Raw genomic sequence first — 19,885 nt, forward strand, 5'->3', positions numbered from 1 at the left:
GGAGGAAAAACTCCCCATTTCTCATAACCCATAAGGTTCTCTCTATACTTTATAATTCACTATTTTGTTGTTAATGTTAACCTTCCATCTTCCCTGACGAGAAGGTAAGCGCCATGAGAGCAGGGTCATGGATATTGGTTAGCAATGTGCCCCTTGTACCCACAAAGTGCCTGCAAAATTGCAGGGGGTTAATTAATACCTGTTAAGTTGGAAGTAAACATTACACCAAAGAATTTATGTCTATTTTTACAAATTAATAGAAACAAATTCAGACTAATATAAGAGGAAATTGATTTGAAATTACGATGATGATAGGGTAATCTCTCATACTACCAAAGTAATGCTGCAAATTCTCCAAGACAGGCTTCAACAATACTTGAACCAAGAACTTTCAGATGTTCAAGATGGATTGAGAAAAGGCAGAGGAAAAAGAGATCAAATTGCCAACATCCTTTGGAACATAAAAAAAAAAAAAAGCAAGAGAACTGCAGAAAAATATATCTTTCAGTGACTACGCTAAACCATCTGACTGTATGGGTCACAAGAAATTGTGGAAAATTCTTAAAGAGATGGGAATACAAGACCATCTTACCTGTATGCAGGGCAAGAATTGCTTCTTGCAGTTAGAACCAGACATGGAACAAGAGACTGGTTCCATATTGGGAAAGGAGTATTTCAAGAATGTATATTGTCACCCTGTTTATTTAATTTACATGCAGAGTATATCCTGTAACATGTTGGACTGGATGAAGCCCAAGATGGAATGAAGGTTGCCTGGAGAAATATCAATAAACTCAATATGCAGATGACACCACTCTTAAGGTATAAAGCAAAGAGGAACTAAAGAGCCTCTTGATGAGGGTGAAAGAGGAGAGTGAAAAATCTAGCTTAACTCAACATTCAAAAGAAAAAAAAAAAAGAAAACCAAGGCATCCACTCCCATCACTTCATGGCAAATAGATGGGGAAACAATGGGAAAAGTGGCAGACTTTATTTTCTTGGGCTCCAAAATCACTGAAGATGGTGAGAGCAGCCTTGAAATTAAAAGATGCTTGCTCCTTAGAAGAAAAGCTATGACCAAAGAAAGCATATGAAAAAGCACAGACATGACTTTACTGACCAAGGTCTGCATGTCAAAGCTAATGTTTTTTAAGCAGTCATGTATTGATGTGACAATTGGACAATAAAGGAAGCCGAATTGATGCTTTTGAACTGTGTTGTTGGAGAAGATACTCAGGAGTCCCTTGGACTGCAAGGAGATCAAACCAGCCAATCCTAAAGGAAATCAGTCCTGAATATTCATAGGAAGGACTGATGCTGAAGCTGAACCTCCAGTAATTTGGCCACCTAATGTGAAAAGTGACCCATTGGAAAAGATCCTGATGCTGGGAAAGATTGAAGGGCACAGAAGAGGACGACAGAGGATGAGATGGTTGGATGGCATCTCCAATTCGAATGACTTGAGTTTGAGCAAGCTGCGGGAGTTGGTGATGGACAGGGAAGCCTGGTGTGCTGCAGTCCATGTTACACAGAGAGTCAGACAATACTGAGTGACTGAACTGAACTCTTTGCAATAGGGAGAATGCTTTGACTACAAGTTCTTCACATGTCTCAAAATAAAACAGAAAAGGATGTTTCTTTAACATGGAAGGATAAGCAGGGCAAGCAGCAACTCTGTGTGTGTGTGTGTGTGTGTGTGTGTGTGTGTGTGTGATGGGGCAAGTGATGGTTATGGATGTGCAGACAGCATGATGGAGCAGTTTAACAGGAAGTGTTCTCTCTGTAGTTAGTTGATTCCCAAAATGAGCTATTAAGGGAGACAGAAAAGTCTGGCTCTTAGTGCTTGCTCAAGCTTAGGGGAAAGCTGAAGTTCAGAGGAGAGAAGCTTGGCTAAAATTTAGCCAAGCCAAGTCAGTGGATATGTTATGGATCATTGTGAGCACTTGGCCAGTCTCTGCTGTTGTTTAAAAGAGGCACAGTCTGTCCTTAGACTGTATTGTTGTTACTGAAATTGCAAGTCCATGTGCCTGATGCAAAATGAGGCCCTTCAAAACTAAAAGTTAGAGTTTGGAACAGAGAAAGGTTTATTAAAATTCATTCTAGGAGATGGGTGGCTTATGCCCTAAGTACCCAAACTTATTGAAAGTTTTCAGTAAATACTTTCAAAAACAAATGTTAGAGAGAGTTGAGGTTAGTTGTTGCAGACTTCTTGGTGTCAGAGCCTTTGTTCTTAGGTCAGGTCATGGTCAGGTAATGATGTTCCTGTAAATCTCTATCAGATGAATGTTATTCTCTGTGCTAACAAGAAAAGGCAAAGTCTCAAGGCATAATTTTCACCCTGAAATGTCCCAGTCCTGGTTAAGGGGAAGCAGATCTCAGTCAGCAGCTCCTTCAGGGAGTTCCCACATTCTCTCCTGGTCTCATTCCTGATGGAGCCAGGCACCCAACCCAATAGGTCCTCCGTCTCCTCAGGCTGTCCAAATAGGGAGACTAGTTCTCACAAACTGAGACCCAGAAAGCCGTCCACTGCTAGTAGGTCTCAGAGGATGGGGGAGAGCTTCATCGTTCCTCAAGGCCTGGGCCAAGGCTAGTGGAGGGCCTTAGTGAGGGCTCTGGAGCACTACAGGATATAGTGCCCAGTCTGTTCCCTGGGCACTCGAGCTCACCTGCTGGCCCAAAGCTGGATGAGCTTCAAGGCCTGTAGAAGAAGGCCTGAGTCTGCCTCTTAGCTTACTCTCCACCTGATGACCACCACACCACCCTTGACTCAATCACTTCCCCACTGGTCCCTCACTGACAGCAATTTGTGGGTAGGGCCAAATGTGTTGCTGACCAATAGTTGAGCAGGACAACTAATGGTCACTCATTGACAATTGGCTGCTTGTGAATGGGGCCCTCTGAGGCACCAAGCAAGGTTGAGCAACACCTGTTGCCTAAGAACAGGGTGGGTTGAAAGGAAGCACATTAAAGGCTATCTTCTAAGGACTGTGCTCATCTTGCTTTGTTCAGCTGTGAATAGAATAAGAATCACTGTGAGGTTAAGGTTGGTCAAAATAGTTTTAAAGTTGGTCTAGTCTTCACAATCTTGTTGGCTTTGAACTATTAGCTGTACTATATGCTGAGAATGCAGTCAAGTGACAGTTGTTGGAGGGGCATAGAGATAAGCACTGGTGACAGGTATGCCTGGGAATACAATGAAAAGAATGATGTGCAAAAGTTAAATTAGCATGTGAAATAAAAATCTCAGGTTGGAAAGGAGTCAATCAAGAAGATTCCAGCATGCCAGACTCAAAGTGTCCTTATGTAACAGAGCAGCATGAGCACAGCCCTTAGCAGGTACCCATCACTCTGCCTTATTACTCTGCATCCTGTTACTAGGCAATGGGTCTTGCTCAGCCATTGGTCAGTGCCTCACTGGGCCCCGCCCACAAGCAACCAACTATCAGTGAGCTACCTACCGGTACTTGTCTTGTTCAGCTATTGGTCAGCACCGCAGTGGGTCTTGCCTACTGGTAACTGTCAATGAGGGACCACTGGGGAAATGATTCAGACAAGAGTCAGTGGTTCGGTGATGATCTGACTCTTGCCTTTGAGGACCTTACATTTTTTTTTTTTTTTAAATTCAGGAATATATTTCTGGTAGATAGAGCAAGTTGAATTTCCTTACTCAATATGAGAGTTGAAGTGTCCCCAACAATACTAGTGGAGGAGACATTTAATACTTTCTTTGTTCTGATGTGTACTCTTATGGAGACTGTGTATTGACCCTGGGGCAACAGACTGAGGATTCACCAAGTCTCGGGGTCTCTAAAGCTCACTGGAGTAGAAAAAACATCCCACTTGTTCTTAATTGCCTTTTTCACCTCAAGCTCTTGCCCTTAAGTTCCTTAAGTCCCTCAAGAATACCCAACAAGAAGAGGATGGTCTAGAGATGAAGTGACTAGAGGACTCTGAATTTCTGAAGTGGGATGGAGAGTGTTTTTCAGAGGTTCATAGAGGGATGGAAGAGTCAGGAGTGTTGAAGGCAGACATATAAGTCAGAGAATAAAGGGCGCTGAAGGAAAGTCTGAAGGTCATGAGAAGAAGCATCATGACCCTGAATCACCACTCCCCAGAATCAGACACACAGAGGTGTCAGGATTGGGAAAGTTATATCATGACCTCCCTTAGCATCCACTAGCCCATGTTGATGGGCAAAGTGGTACACTGTGATGTCTAATTGCCCCAAGCCACCATTGGCTGGGGGAGTGTCTAGCTGACCCATCAGACTGAAGGATGTGGCTCCTCCTTGTCCTGAGAAGGTATATATAGGGAGGTCAGAGGCAGAGATTCTGGGTTAGGCCACTTCATGGTATCATCATGACTAAGGTAACCAGGAAGCCATGGCAGCCAAGAAGAGTTGCAATGCGGTTTGCTTCAAGGATGAAAGGAAAAAAGAAGACCCTTTGTCAATGGAGATACAGAGGCAGTGTGAAGGTAAGATGATTCCATCTACACTCCCCATGTTATTCGTTGACTTTGCTGCTCAAGTCCTCTACACTGCCCTTGCCTGGCACAAAAGCCCTCATCAGCCCACATCCCTTTTTCATGAAATCTCCCTTCCAATTCAGTTTTTATGCTCTTTCCTCAAAACAAGTAACCTTCTGTTGCCTTTACAGGCACGAAAAATGACCATGAGGTTCAGAAGACCTCTACAAGGAACCCTGAAAAAGAAAATCTGATCATATTCCACTCAGTTGAAGAAGGTGAGGAAAACAAGAAAGCCAAAGTGTTTTTTTCTGTTCCTGTGCATGTAAGAAACTGAATCAAACCAAAAAAAAGTTACCAAAATATGAAGCAGAGTCATAGAAGGAAGCAGAGTCAAAAAAGAAGACAAGTTCAGCCACCCTAGAATGAGAGACCCTGGAGAAGTACAACCTGGGCAGCCAGTAACTGAATAGAAAAGGTCAGACAATTTAGAATTGTGTCTCCAGAGGTCTGCTTTCTTAGAAATGGCCAACCAGGAAAAGACTGACTCTCCCACTAACATAGTAAACTGATGGCTGCAATTAAAATAAAGATCAAACAGTGAAAAGATGATATTTGTGTCTGTGTGTGAATTTTCTGATGGAAGGAAGGGAAAGACAAGAAGAGGTGGGCACCTGAAAAGGGAGGGATATGGGGTCCTAAGATTTTGGGGAACAGACCCTGAGGTCCCCAGTTAGCCAGAGAGTAGAGGTCTGGACTGTCAGGAGTCTGCACTGAAGATGGATAACCCTGCTTAACAATTGATCTCAGGGGCAAGGAGTAGTGGTGTGGTGTTATTGCCTTTGTTTGGAATGTGGAATGACAATAGGGTCTAGATTGCCAGAACCCAGATAGGAAGAGGGTTTCACATGGGGATGGTAAATGTGAAGCTCCTCCTGAATGTGAAACTCTGACTGTGAATGTGAAACTCTGCCCCAGCAGGGGCAGACATCACCTCCTGGCCCCTTACCTCATAATGGGGTTTGTTGCATCACTCGCCTATGCTATCAGCTAAAGGTGCTCAGGAGGCATAAAATGCTGATACAATTAAAACCCACAACTAGCACTCCCAAGGACTAAAATGATGTTTGGAGGGAACAAATCTAATTCAATTAGGCCATTGTTATGCTAAGAAATTGGTGGGAGAAGTGTGTTCCCAAAGGCAGGGCAGTGGGTGTGGCCCAATCCCAGTGCAGATGACAGACAGGATCACCACACACAGATAAGATTTTGTATTGGGGGAGGCACTATGCAGGTTGTGGGATCATAGTTCCCTGACCAGGGATTGAACCCGTTCCCCTTCTAGTGAAAACACAAAGTCCTAACCACTGGACAGCCACGGAAGTTTGTATAGAAACTTTTGATACAAGTATTAATATAATGCTGAGTAAAAGCTGGTCTTTTATTTGTCACCATACCCTATAATTTCTAAATAATGACAGTGGTAAACCACTCTTCTGCAATAAAGTCTTTTGTTAGTCCATGTTCTATGAGATTATCATGGTTTAAAAGTAAGAGTATGGAATTTTTAATTTGGTCTTAACTTTCATTTTGAAATGTTTAAAAAAGTTCCAGAAGTAGTCAATCAAATGTGGAAATATATAAGGCAGAGTCTCTGACCAGAGGAATCCTGTGTGTCTTCAGAAAACCTTTTAGGAAAAAAAAAAAAAAAAAAACAAACCCTAAAACAGTTTCACCATCAGCATCAAAAGAGTTGGGTTCAGATTTTAGGTCAATGATATGGAATTTTTTTATTTGTACTGCAGCTCCCTAATTAAATCTTTCTGGCACTTTAACTCCTGGGAGACCCAGTTGATGATCCAAAGTCAGTCACTGAATGTGATTTAAAATCAATAAGAATGAAAGACACCCTGGGTGTGCTGTGCTTTCAAAGGAAATGGAAGCACTTTCATGACTTGGCTGCAGAAAATTAATTACCTAAAGCAGCTACCAGGATGATATGGACAGAGAGACCATAAATCTACATATAGGTCAGTACTGTGATTTCAGATCTGCATATATAATTGCCATTTAACAGTATCACACTTTAACACCCTGCTGTTGGACTTACTGAAATGCTTGCTGTTATAGGGGAAGGTAACAGATTGTTAGGCCTGAAGAACTGAAAATGAAAGTCACTCAGTCCTGTCAGACTCTTGGCAAGCCCATGGACTATACAATCCATGGAATTCTCTAGGTGAGAATCCTGGAGTTGTTAGCCTTTCCCTTCTCCTTGGGATCTTCCAATCCCAGAGATCGAACCCAGGTCTCCCAAATTGCAGTTGGATTCTTTACCAGCTGAGCGACAAGGGAAGCCAAAGAATACTGGAATGGGAAGCCTATCACTTCTCCAGCGGAACTTCCCGACACAGGAATCAAACTGGGATCTCCAGAATTGCAAATGGATTCTTTCCCAACTGAGCTATCAGGGAAGCCCTGAGGTGGACCAAAAGCTGATGTTAGAGGGCCTTGTTTCCCAAAGTAGCCCTGGTATATATTTAAAACTACACTGACATACTGTCACTTTCCAGAAAGAGGTGAGGATGCATAAAGTTTAAAAAGGATACAAGGACACCCAGGGTTAAAAGAGAAACACATAAATAATAAGTCATGAGTTGAGAAAGGATATATCCAAGTTGGATGACACAAAATATCAATATCGGTCGCCTGTAGCTCTCCTGGAAAAGGACGGTATATTGTGATTCAGACATGTCAAGTCTTATTGCAAATGCTGTTTTGGGTTTTGCGGTGGCAGTTTTTGCTCATTAGTACTTACAAAGAGTAGTACAAACTTCCTAGACTTCCACGTTTACAGGTTCCCTATGAATAGATTCCAAACGACCTCTCTAGCTGTGTCCATAACAACCTCTATGGACTAACACAATGATTTCCCTTCTGCTTTCCTCTTTGCCTGTATCCATTCTATCTTCTGTGACTCAGAAACTAGCAACCATCTGAGGCCAGCCTAATGGTCACCTCCCAAAGAAATGTCCTCAATCATTCTCTTGAGTATTAATGTTTTCATGTTTTCTAATCACTTCCTATTTATTACATGCAGCTTTTATGATAGTTTTTTGAGTATGTATCTTATCAGAACCACATGCCAGAGAAATCAACAGTGTGGTGATATAAAGTATTATCAGAAGTTGAATTATCTAAGACTGTAAGGGAGAGAACCACTCTCACTGCCAAGTATGTCTAAGAATTTGTTTGAAAATGTAGTAAAACCCATAAACTAGAGAGTGGATCAGAAGTCAAAGGAATTTGAATGAGAAGCTTCTTTTAATTTAAATGAGGAATTTAAATGAGAAGTTCCTCAAGAGGAACATCATGTCCTTGTGTTAAGGCCAGCCATTTGAATGACCCTGAAGGCAAAAGCCAAAAGAGTGCCCATGGACTCATGATAAGAGCACGATACTGCTGGCCCAGACGCTTCTCTTGTTTGCCAGAGGTTTATGTTCGAAGAGTGAGAACACATCTACACAGGACCACATCCACATATCAGCAGGAATCAAGTGGGAGTCTCCAAACTCTACATGGTCCTGGCAGGTCCCTCACCCCATTACCTTTCCTACAGGCTTGTCACACACTTCTGCCTTGAGATGATCATGATTAAATGTCACCTTGCCGTTTCTTCAATTAATCACAGTGGGCAAACTAGACATCTGGATGCAAAAGAATGCAAATGGACCCTTACTTTATACCATACACAAAACTAAACTCAAAGTTGATTAAAGACTTAAATGTAAGATCTGAAACTATAAATTTACTAGAAGAAAACATACTGGAGAAGTTATATAGCATCCATCTTAGAAATGATTTACTGTATGTGACACCAAAACACAGGCAACAAAAGGAAAAATAGAAAAAGTAGGGCTCAGTTTAGTTCCATCGGTCAGTCGTGCCTGACTGCGACCCCATGGACTGCAGCATGCCAGGCTTCCCTGTCCATCAACAACTCCCAGAGTTTACTCAGAGTAGTGTGCATTGAGTCTGTGATGCCACACAACCGTCTCATTCTCTGTCGTCCTCTATTCCTCCCGCCTTCAATCTTTCCCAGCATCGGGGTCATTTCAAATAAGTTAGTTCTTCCCATCAGGTGGCCAAAGTATCAGAGTTTCAGCTTCAGCATCAGTCCTTCCAATGGATATTCAGGACTGATTTCCTTTAGGATGGACTTGTTGGATCCCCTTGCTGTCCAAGGGACTCAAGAGTCTTCTCCAACACCACAGTTCAAAAGCATCAATTCATTGGTGCTCAGCTTTCTTTATACTCCAACTCTCACATCCATACATGACTCCTGGAAAAAGCTGCCTCCCCCAAAGAACACATCAAAAACACATCCACACAGAAGCTAAATTGATGGTTACCAAATGGGAAGTTGGGAGGGAGGAGGGATAAATCAGGAGTTGAGGATTAACATATACACACCACTATATTTAAAATAGATAACCAACAAGGACCTACTACAAAACCACAAGGAAGTTTGCTCAACATTCTGTAATGACATAAATGGGTAAAGAATTTGTAAAGGAATAGGTATATGTATGCATGCGTGCCCGTGCTCAGTCCTTTCACTCATGTTTGATTCTTTGTGACACTATGGACTGCAGCCTGCTAAGCTCCACTCTCCATGGGAATCTCCTGGCAGGAATACTGGAGACGGTTGTCGTGGCCACCTGAGGGGATCTTCCCGACACAGGGGTCGAACCTGCATCTCCTGCATTGCAGGCAGATTCTTTACCAACGGAACCAAGTGGTAAGCCCAAATACATGTGTATGTAAAGCTGAATCACTTTGCTGTACACCTGAAACTAACACAACATGAGAAATTAACTATACTCAAATTAAAAAAAAAAAAGAATACATCAACATGTGGAACAATTAACTCAAAAAACTAATTGGAAAATGGAGAAAGATTCCTAAATGTAGGATCTAATAAAGATCCACAGGGAATAAAGTAAGAAGGGAAAAGGAACATTCAAGTCCTGACTTGTGCCCATGGGAGAGGACTCAGAATATAAGGGAGATTACATGGGTGGAGATCTGCCGTGGGTGTGAGTGGTTTGAGCCATATATTGGCAACGCCAATCCTCTGGTCTGGCACAGGGAAGACAAGCACCCTTAGCTGGTTATAGGGCCATGTGGACTAACAGGGGGACTGTGGGAAGCCTGGAATCCCCTCTCCAGGAGCATGTGCTCAGGGCTTGCTCCCAAGTCAGCGTGAAGAGGACTGATTGAGACCACACTTGTGGCTTTCCTTTTTCCCCACAATTACCCACCCCTACACATGCCCTGCTTACTTCGTGTGGCTGCTCTGCACTGGAGCAGGGGCTGCCATGATGAGGCAAAGAGCTGGGATGTGGGAAGCAGAGGTGCATCTGGCCCAGGGCGGCATCTGGGTGGGACAGCTGGAGCCATGCTCATGGAGGGCACTTACACAGGCAGCCCATTGGGAGATGTCCTGATCTCTGATGGAGGCCAGACTGCCACAGCAGATGACCCAGTATGTGCCCAGAGCCCATGAGGGCCTCACCTGCCCAATAGAAACCTCTCAACAGGCAGCAGAGGCAGGGGGAACTGCTCAGTTGTGAGGGACCAAGGGGTCTCAGACCAGAAGCTATGTTTAAGCAGGGTGGGAGAAGCTACTTCTGGTGCTGGCACAGGTGGTACATTGGAGGTAGCGGGGACCTCTGTCAGCAGCCAGCCTGTCGATTGGCTCCTTTTTCCAACATGCACAGGCCCCTCGTGTCCCTCTTTGGCAAGGGTTGCAGTGCTGGGAGAGGGGAGGGCACACACTTGGAGGGAACACAGGCAGGTTTGGCCTGACAATCAGGACCTCTGCTCCAGAAGCTTGGGACCCCACCCTGCCCCCAGGATGGCTGAGAAGGCCCTGCGAATAGAGGAAGTCTGTGCCTCACATGTGGCTTTAGCCCTGGCACCACAGATCTCCTCCCAAGGCGATAGCTGATGGCACACCCTAAGGGAAGATGTGACTTGTGATCCATCAAATCCAGCCCCACTCTGGGTACCACACAGACTGTACAGTCATGCTCCCCCACAAGAACATCCCATCAAGACCGTAATAGATAATTGATGCACTTAAATTCAGAGAGGCAGAAAAAAATGGGAAGGACTGATGCTGAAGGTGAAACTCTAATACTTTGGCCACCTGATGCGAAGAACTGACTCATTTGGAAACACCCTGATGCTGGGAAAGATTGAAGGCAGGAGGAGACTGGTACGACAGAATAAGATGGTTGGGTGTCATCACAGACTCAATGGACACAAGTCTGAGTAAACTCTGCGAGTTGGTGATGGACAGTGAGGCCTGGCATGCTGCAGTTATGGGGTTGCAAAGCGTTGGACATGGCTGAGCAGCTGAACTGAACTTTGAAAAATGGGAAGACAGTCGGACTGGTCTCCATTGAAGACTGCGAGACAACCTCTGACAAAACAACCAAAAAAACAGAGGCATATAAAGTACTAGGTAACGATTCACAAGAATTAGTAATAATAATGCTAACTGGGATTTCTTTGGAAGGAATGATGCTAAAACTGAAACTCCAGTACTTTGGCCACCTCATGCAAAGAGTTGACTCATTGGAAAAGACTCTGATGCTGGGAGGGATAGGGGGCAGGAGGAGAAGGGAACGACAGAGGATGAGATGGCTGGATGGCATCACTGACTCGATGGACATGAGTCTGAGTGAACTCCAGGAGTTGGTGATGGACAGGGAGGCCTGGCGAGCTGCGATTCATGGGTTCGCAAAGAGTTGGACACGACTGAGTGACTGAACTGAACTGAACTGAATGCTATCTGAACTGGGAAAAGCAAGAAAAAAACACCGTGAAAATTCTAACAAGGCACTTGAAACTAGAAAAAAGAACCAGAGCTGAAGAATACAGTAACTGATATGAGAAACACAAAAAGTAAACAGCAGACCAGATAATACATAAGAATGCATAATAATGGAAATCACCAGTGTAGCTAAAAGAAAATACAACAAAAATAGAGACCATTTTAACAGACGTATGGATCAGTTCAGTAGAGTTCAGTCCCTCAATCGTGTCCAACTCTTTGCGACCCCATGAATCCCAGCACGCCAGGCCTCCCTGTTCATTACCATCTCCCGGAGTTCACTCAGACTCATGTCCATTGAGTCCGTGATGCAATCCAGCCATCTCATCCTCTGTTGTCCCCTTCTCCTGCCGCCAATCCCTCCAAGCATCAGAGTCTTTTCCAATGAGTCAACACTTCGCATGAGGTGGCCAAAGGACTGAAGTTTCAGCTTTAGCATCATTCCTTCCAAAGAAATCCCAGGGTTGATCTCTTTCAGAATGGACTGGTTGGATCTCCTTGCAGTCCAAGGGACTTGCAAGAGTCTTCTCCAAAACCACAGTTCAAAAGCATCAGTTCTTCAGCGCTCAGCTTTCTTCACAGTCCAACTCTCACATGCATACATGACCACAGGGAAAACCATAGCCTTGACTAGCTGGACCTTAGTCGGCAAAGTAATGTCTCCGCTTTTGAATATACTATCTAGGTTGGTCACAACTTTTCTTCCAAGGAGTAAGGGTCTTTTAATTTCATGGCTGCAGTCACCATCTGCAGTGATTTTGGAGCCCCAAAAAATAAAGTCCGACACTTTCCACTGTTTCCCCATCTATTTCCCATGAAGTGATGGGACCGGATGCCATGATCTTCGTTTTCTGAATGTTGAGCTTTAAGCCAACTTTTTCACTTTCCTCTTTCACTTTCATCAAGAGGCTTTTTAGCTCCTCTTCCTTTTCTGCCATAAGGGTGGTGTCATCTGCATATCTGAGGTTATTGATATTTCTCCCGGCACTCTTGATTCCAGCTTGTGTTTCTTCCAGTCCAGTGTTTCTCATGATGCACTCTGCATATAATTTAAATAAGCAAGGTGACAATATACAGCCTTGATGTACTGCTTTTCCTATTTGGAAACAGTCTGTCATTCCATGTCCAGTTCTAACTGTTGCTTCCTGACCAGCATACAGATTTCTCAAGAGGCAGGTTAGGTGGTCTGGTATTTCCATCTCTTTCAGAATTTTCCACAGTTTATTGTGATCCACACAGTCAAAGGCTTTGGCATAGTCAATAAAGCAGAAATAGACATTTCTCTGGAACTCTCTTGCCTTTTCGATGATCCAGTGGATGTTGGCAATTTGATCTCTGGTTCCTCTGCCTTTGCTAAAACCAGCTTGAACACCTGGAAGTTCACGGTTCAAGTACTGCTGAAGCCTGGCTTGTAGAATTTTGAGCAAAACTTTACTAATGTGGGAGATGAGTGCAACTGTCAGGTAGGTTGAGCATTCTTTGGAATTGTCCTTCTTTGCGATTTGAATGAAAACTGACCTTTTCCAGTCTTGTGGCCACTGCTGAGTTTTCAAAATTTTCTGGTATACTGAGTTCAGCACTTTCACAAAATCTTTTTTTTGGATTTGACATAGCTCAACTGGAATTCCATCACCTCCACTAGCTTTGTTCGTAGTGATGCTTCCTAAGGCCCACTTGACTTCACATTCCAGGATGTCTGGCTCTAGGTGAGTGATCACACCATCGTGAATATCTGGGTCATGAAGATATTTTTTGTACGGTTCTTCTGTGTATTCTTCCACCTCTTCTTAATATTTTCTGCTTCTGTTAGGTCCATACCATTTCTGTCCTTTATTAAGCCCACTTTTGCATGAAATGGTCCCTGTTATCTTTTATTTTCTTAAAGAGATCTCCACTGCTAAGTCATTTCAGTCGTGTCCAACTCTGTGCAACCCCAAAGATGGCAGCCCAACAGGCTCCCCCATCCCTGAGATTCTTCAGGCATGAACACTGGAGTCGGTTGCCATTTCCTTCTCCAATGCATGAAAGTGAAAGTGAAGTCCCTCAATCATGTCCAACTCTTCATGACCCTATAGACTGCAGCCCACCAGGCTCCTCCATCCATGGGATTTTCCAGGCAAGAGTACTGGAGTGGGGTGCTATCGCCTTCTCCGAAGAAATCTCTAGTCTTTCTCATTTTATTGTTTTCCTCTATTTCTTTGCACTGATCACTGAGGAAGATTTTCTTATCTCTCCTTGCTATTCTTTTGGAACTCTGCATTCAAATAGGTATGTTTTTCCTTTTCTCCTTTGTTTTTCACTTCTCTTCTTTTCACAGGTATTTGTAAGTTCTCTCCAGAAAGCCATTTTGCTTTTTTTGATTTCTTTTCCATAGGGATGATCTTGATCCCTGTCTCCTGTACAATGTCACACACCTCAGTCCATAGATCATCAGGCACTCTGTCTATCAGATCTAGTCCCTTCAATCTATTTGTCACTTCCACTGTATAATTGTAAGGGATTTGATTTAGGTTCTACCTGAAAGGTCTAGTGGTTTTCCCTACTTTCTTCAATTTAAGTCTGAATTTGACAATAAGGCATTCATGATCTGAGCCACAGTCAGCTCCCAGTCTTGTTTTTGCTGACTGTATAGAGCTTCTCCATCTTTGGCTGCAAAGAGGATAATCCATCTGATTTCAGTGTTGACCCTCTGGTGATGTCCATGTGTAGAGTCTTCTCTTGTGTTGTTGGAAGAGGGTGTTTGCCATGACCAGTGTGTTCTTTTGGCAAAACTCTATTAGCCTCTACCCTGCTTCAATCTGTACCCCAAAGCCAAATTTGCCCATTGCTCCTGGTGATTCTTGAGTTCCTGCTTTGGCATTCCAGTCTCCTATAACGAAAAGGACATATTTTTGCATGTTAGTTCTAAAAGGCCTTCTAGGTCTTCGTGGAACCCTTCAACTTCATCTTCTTCTGCATTACTGGTCTGGGCATAGACTTGGATTACCGTGATATTGAATGGTTTGCCTTGGAAACGAACAGAGATCTTTCTGTCATTTTTGAGATTGCATCCATGGACTGCGTTTTCAACTCTTTTGTTGACTGAGGGCTACTCCATTTCTTCTAAGGGATTCTTGCCCACAGTAGTAGATATAATGGTCATCTGAGTTAAATTCACCCATTCCAGTCCATTTTAGTCCACTGATTCACAAAAGGTTGGCATTCTCTGTTGTCATCTCCTGTTTAACCCCTTCCAATTTGCCTTGATTCATGGACCTAACATTCCCAGTTCCGATACCATATAGCTCTTACAGCATCGGACCTTGCTTCTATTAACAGTCACATCCACAATTGGATGTTGCTTTTTCTTTGTTTCCATCTCTTCACTCTTTCTGGAGTTATTTCTCCATATTAAGCCTGAGCTAATGCCTATTCTTGTGGACTATAGCATGGAATTACCCCAATTTCCTTAGTTTAGTGTTCTTCCATGGGAGTGCTACTTGCCACCTCTGAACCAATCACTGATTGTCTTTGGGCTCAGTTAGGTGCCAGTTCCTGAACTAATCACTGAGGAAAGACAATGGAATTATTTCTTATAGTTTAGGACAATCCAAGTCTATTACCGGAACTGGGTGTGTGGCTAATCAATTTGACACCATGTGCATGATATACAATTTGGAAAGGGTAAAACTGATGCTGTAGAAGCAACTCCAATATTTGCTGCCTAGAAAGACAGACAATAATTTCCTTTATAAAAATAAAAGGCTATTATAAAACAGGAAAACACAAATGCAAAATGACAAACAGCAAAGGATGTGATCAAGAAATTCACAAAAGAAAAAACACAAGTGATAAATGTCAATAAAATATTAAAAAAATACTTTTCTCTTTCAATCCAAAAGGATATCAAGCATGAATATTCATTGGAAGGACTGATGCTGAAGCTCCAATATTTTGGCCACCACATGCTAAGAACTGACTCCTTGGAAAAGTCCCTGATGCTGGAAAAGATTGAAGGCAGGAGAAGGGCGTGACAGAGGTTGAGATGGTTGGATGGCATCACCGATTCAATGAACATGAATTTTAACAAATTTCAGAAGATAGTGATGGACACGGAAGCCTGGCATGGTTCAGTCCTTGGGGTCACAAAGAGTGAGACTTGACTGAGTGACTGAATAGTAAGTTATTACATATATACATATTTTAAAGTGAGATTATCTTTTCATATATCATATTTGCAAAAACTGACATTTTGTGTTGGCAAATATTGAGGAAAGTGACATTCTCATCTATTTTTGGTGAGACTATGAATTGGAAATAAAATATTTTCTGAAAGATGGTTTGGCAATTCATATTAAAAGTCTTAGAAAGAACATCCATTTGAAGAAAGCAAGATGATGAAGTTGGTGGATGCTGAGCTCATTTCCCACCATGAACACATCAAACATATCTATGCTCAGTGGAAATAAACTGGAGTCTGGCAGGTAGAAACTTAGACAACCAAGGCTATAGAAGAAGGTCTACAAGGAGTTGGGTATGAAGGGAAAAGAAGCCGTCAGTTTAGGATCTGCACTCCTGGGAGGGGATGTAAAGGAGTGGGAGATTTCACAGGCTCAGAGTAAGTCATGGGGAGTGAGCAGTTCAAATTACATCTTGGATACCCCACCCTGGAGTCAGAAACTGGGAAAATGAGTCCCCTTAGCTGATTTGAAAACCACTGGGACTAACAAGAAGGCTGTAAGAAATCTAGACTCTCTATGTGAAGAGTTTGTGGAGGCAACTACACATTTGCTTACTCACAAAACAAGGCAGAGGAAATATGTAGAAATTACACAGGATGTTGGCTGTTTTCCCATAACAATCCCAGGTCATGACCTAACCCACTCTGAATGCCTGCTCCAGACCCTCTTATTTCATAGAACACCCCTTCCCAAAACTATGGCAAAGGCGTCCATGGCTGAGAAGAATGTACAGGTGCCAGGAATGGAGCCAACTCAAATCTGGCCTACATCTGAACAAGTTGAGAGCAGTCATTACCAGTGCTTATGGAGGTGGCACAGTGGGAGTATCTGGAACTCTGACTGGTGTGCTGGGACTGTCCCAATATGCACCTATGCCCATATTGGGCACCCCTTCTTGCTCCAGCACTTCTTTCTTTGGGGGCAAAATTTCCATTGCTGGAAGGGGATACAGCACACACTTACATGAAATGGAATCAGTATGGACCTGAAACTTAGGGCTTCTGTACCACCAACTGGAGACTCAACCTAACTCCCCCAAAGGCAGGGTTGGCTACTGAGGACAGGAGAAGTCTGGGCTCATACCTGGCATTGGTTCTGGCCCTTCTCTCTCTAGCACCACCTCTCACCAAAGTGAGAGTTGCCAATACACAAGAAGCAAATTAATCTGGAACATAAAATTATGGAAATCACCCAATAGGAAAAGCAAGAAGAAAAACAAGGTAAATGAGAACAGTTTAAGAGACTTCTAGACAACATCAAGCATAATATCATTCACTTTATTGGGGTCGTAGGAGGAAAAGAGAGAGAGGAAGGGGTCAAAATGTATATTTAACAGGCTGAGAAGGAAAAACTTGCAACCTATAATACTCTATCCAGCAAGATTATCATCCAGAATTGGAGAGAAGAACTTCTCAGACAAGCAAAAACTAAGAGTTTATCCATACTAAACCAACTCTGAAAGAAATATTAAAGAGTCTTCTCTAAGTGGAAAAAGAAGTAAAAATATACAGAGAAGGGAAAAACTCCCACCAGTACATACAAACACATAGCAAAGGCTGTGGATCAACCAATTAGATAATCTAGTATGAAAATTAAAAGACAAATGAATTGTAAATTAAACGCTAACTACAATAAACACCCTATTACATCAATGGACAGAACATCCTGATAGAAAAGCAATAAGAAAACTGTAGTCTTAAATTACAGATTAGAGTAGTTGAACTTAATAGATACCTAGAGCATTTGTTGTTGTTCTTCAGTTACTAAGTTGTCTGACTCTTTTGAAACCCCATGGACTGTAGCCACCCAGGTTCCTCTGTCCATGGGATTTCCCAGGCAAGAATACTGGAGTGTATTGCAGTTCCTTTTCCAGGGGATCTTGCTGACGCAGGGATCAAATCTGGATCTTCTGCGTTGCAGGCAGATTCTTTACCTCTTTGCCACCTGGCATAGTCTATCCCAAAATAGCAGAATACACATTTTCAAGTGCGCACAGGACATTTTTTCAGGGATGATCAAATGCTAGGCCACAAAACAAGTCTCAACACATTTAAGAAGACAGAAATTATATCAAGCACTTTTTCTGACCACAATGGTACAAAATAAGAAATCAATTACAGGAGGGGAATATGGGACAAACACAAACATATGGAGACTAAACAACATGCTACTAAAAACCAATGAGCTAATGAAGAAATCAAAAAGGGAATCAGAAAATACTTTGAGGCTAATAAAAACACAAACTTTCCAAAATCTATTGGATTTAGCAAAAGCAGTTCTAGGGGGAAATTTATAGTGACAGATGCTTCCCTCAAGAAAAAAAAATTGAAATAAACAACTTAACTTACTATATACATGAATTGCAAAAGGAAGAATAAATAAAGCCCCAAATCCTCAGAATAAAGGCAATAATAAAGCTCAGAGAGGACATTAATTAAATTGAGACTTCCCCTTTCCTAAAGGTAAAAAAAAATCAATTAAGTGAAATGATATTTTTTGAAAAGATAAACAAAATAGTTAAGTCTTTAGCCAGGTTCATCAAAAATAAAAGATAGATGATTCAAATAAACAAAATAAGAAATGCAAAGGAGACATTACTGCCAGTATCACAGCAATAGGAGAAAATCATAAGGGGATGTGACAAATTGTTTTATGCCAGACAGTTGGACAACCTAGAAGAAACTGACAAATCTCTAGGAACATACAGTTTTTCAAAACTGAATCAGCAAGGAATGTATAGTCTGAATAGATGAATCACTAGTAGTGAAATTGAATCTATAATTAAAAAATCTTTTAACAAAATAAAGTTCAGGACCACACAGCTTCACAGCACTATTTTTCCAAACATATATAGAATGGCTTATACCCAACATTCTCAAACTATTCCAAAATAATTGAGAAAATGGAGTATTCCCAAATTATTTTATGAAGCCATTATTATCCTAACACCAAAACCAGACAAAGACACCACCAAAAAAGAAAATTAAATGCCAATATTTCTGTTAAATATAGATGTTAAAATTCTTAACAAAATATTAGAGAACCAAATTCAACACCACGTTGAAACCATCATATACCATGATCAAGATGGACTTATTCCAGGGGTACAAGGATATCAATATCTGCAAATTAGTCAATGTGGTACACCACATTAGGGAAGAGAAGGACAAAAATCACATGATCATCTCAACAGATGTGTAAAAGCATAGGCAAAGTTCAATATTCATTCATTTCAAAAACTCTCACCATACTTGATATGGAGGGATATATCTGAACATAATGAAAGTGAAAGTGGAAGTCACTCTGTACCCACTCCAGTATTCTGGCCTAGAGAATTCCATGGACTGTACAGTCCATGTGGTTGTCTGAACATAATAAAGGTGATTTATATCAAAGAGATAATATCATATTAAGTGGCCAAAAGCTGAAAGCTTTTCCTCTAAATCAGGAACAAGACACAGATGCCCACTCTTGACACTTCTAAAATACTAGAAGTACTGGGCACAGCATCATTCAAGGAAAAGAAATAAAAGTCATCCAAATTGGAAGCAAGAAGTAAAACTGTCACTGCTTGCAGTTGACATGATACTATATACAGAAAACTATAAACCACCACAAGAAATGATTAAACAAATGAAATCAAAATGAATTAATACCCGAAATGAAAGACTGGAAACTATGAAACTCCTAGAAGTAAATGTAGGCAGAACACTCTGACATAATTCATAGCAACATTTTTTCACCTGTCTCCTAAGGCAAAGGAATCAAATGAAAAAAATGAGATCTAATTAAACTTAAAAGCTTTTGCACAGCAAATGAAAACACCGACAAAATGAAAAGACAACCTACTGAATGGGAGTAGAAAGTGAAAGTGAAGTCACTCAGTCGTGTCCGACTCTTTGTGACCCCACAGACTGTAGCCTACCAGGCTTCTCCATCCATGGGATTTTCCAGGCAAGAGTACTTGAGTGGGTTGCCATTTCCTTCTCTAGGGGATCTTCCCCACCCAGGGATCGAACCCGGGTCTTCCACATTGTAAGCAGATGTTTTTACCGTCTGAGCCAGGAAGTATTTGCAAATGATATGACTATAAGGGGTTAATATCCAAAATATATAAACAGATTACTCAACCCGGTATTAAAAAAAAAAAAGAAAAGGGAAGATCTGAATTTCTCCAAAGAAGATATACAGATGGCTAATAGGCACATGAAAAAATGCTGAACATCACTAATCATCAGAGAAATTAAAACCAAATCACAAGGAGATATCACCTCACACCCATCAGAATGCTGCTACC

Source organism: Ovis aries, chromosome X (assembly GCF_016772045.2).
Source record: "Ovis aries strain OAR_USU_Benz2616 breed Rambouillet chromosome X, ARS-UI_Ramb_v3.0, whole genome shotgun sequence".
Classification (NCBI taxonomy): Eukaryota; Metazoa; Chordata; class Mammalia; order Artiodactyla; family Bovidae; genus Ovis; species Ovis aries.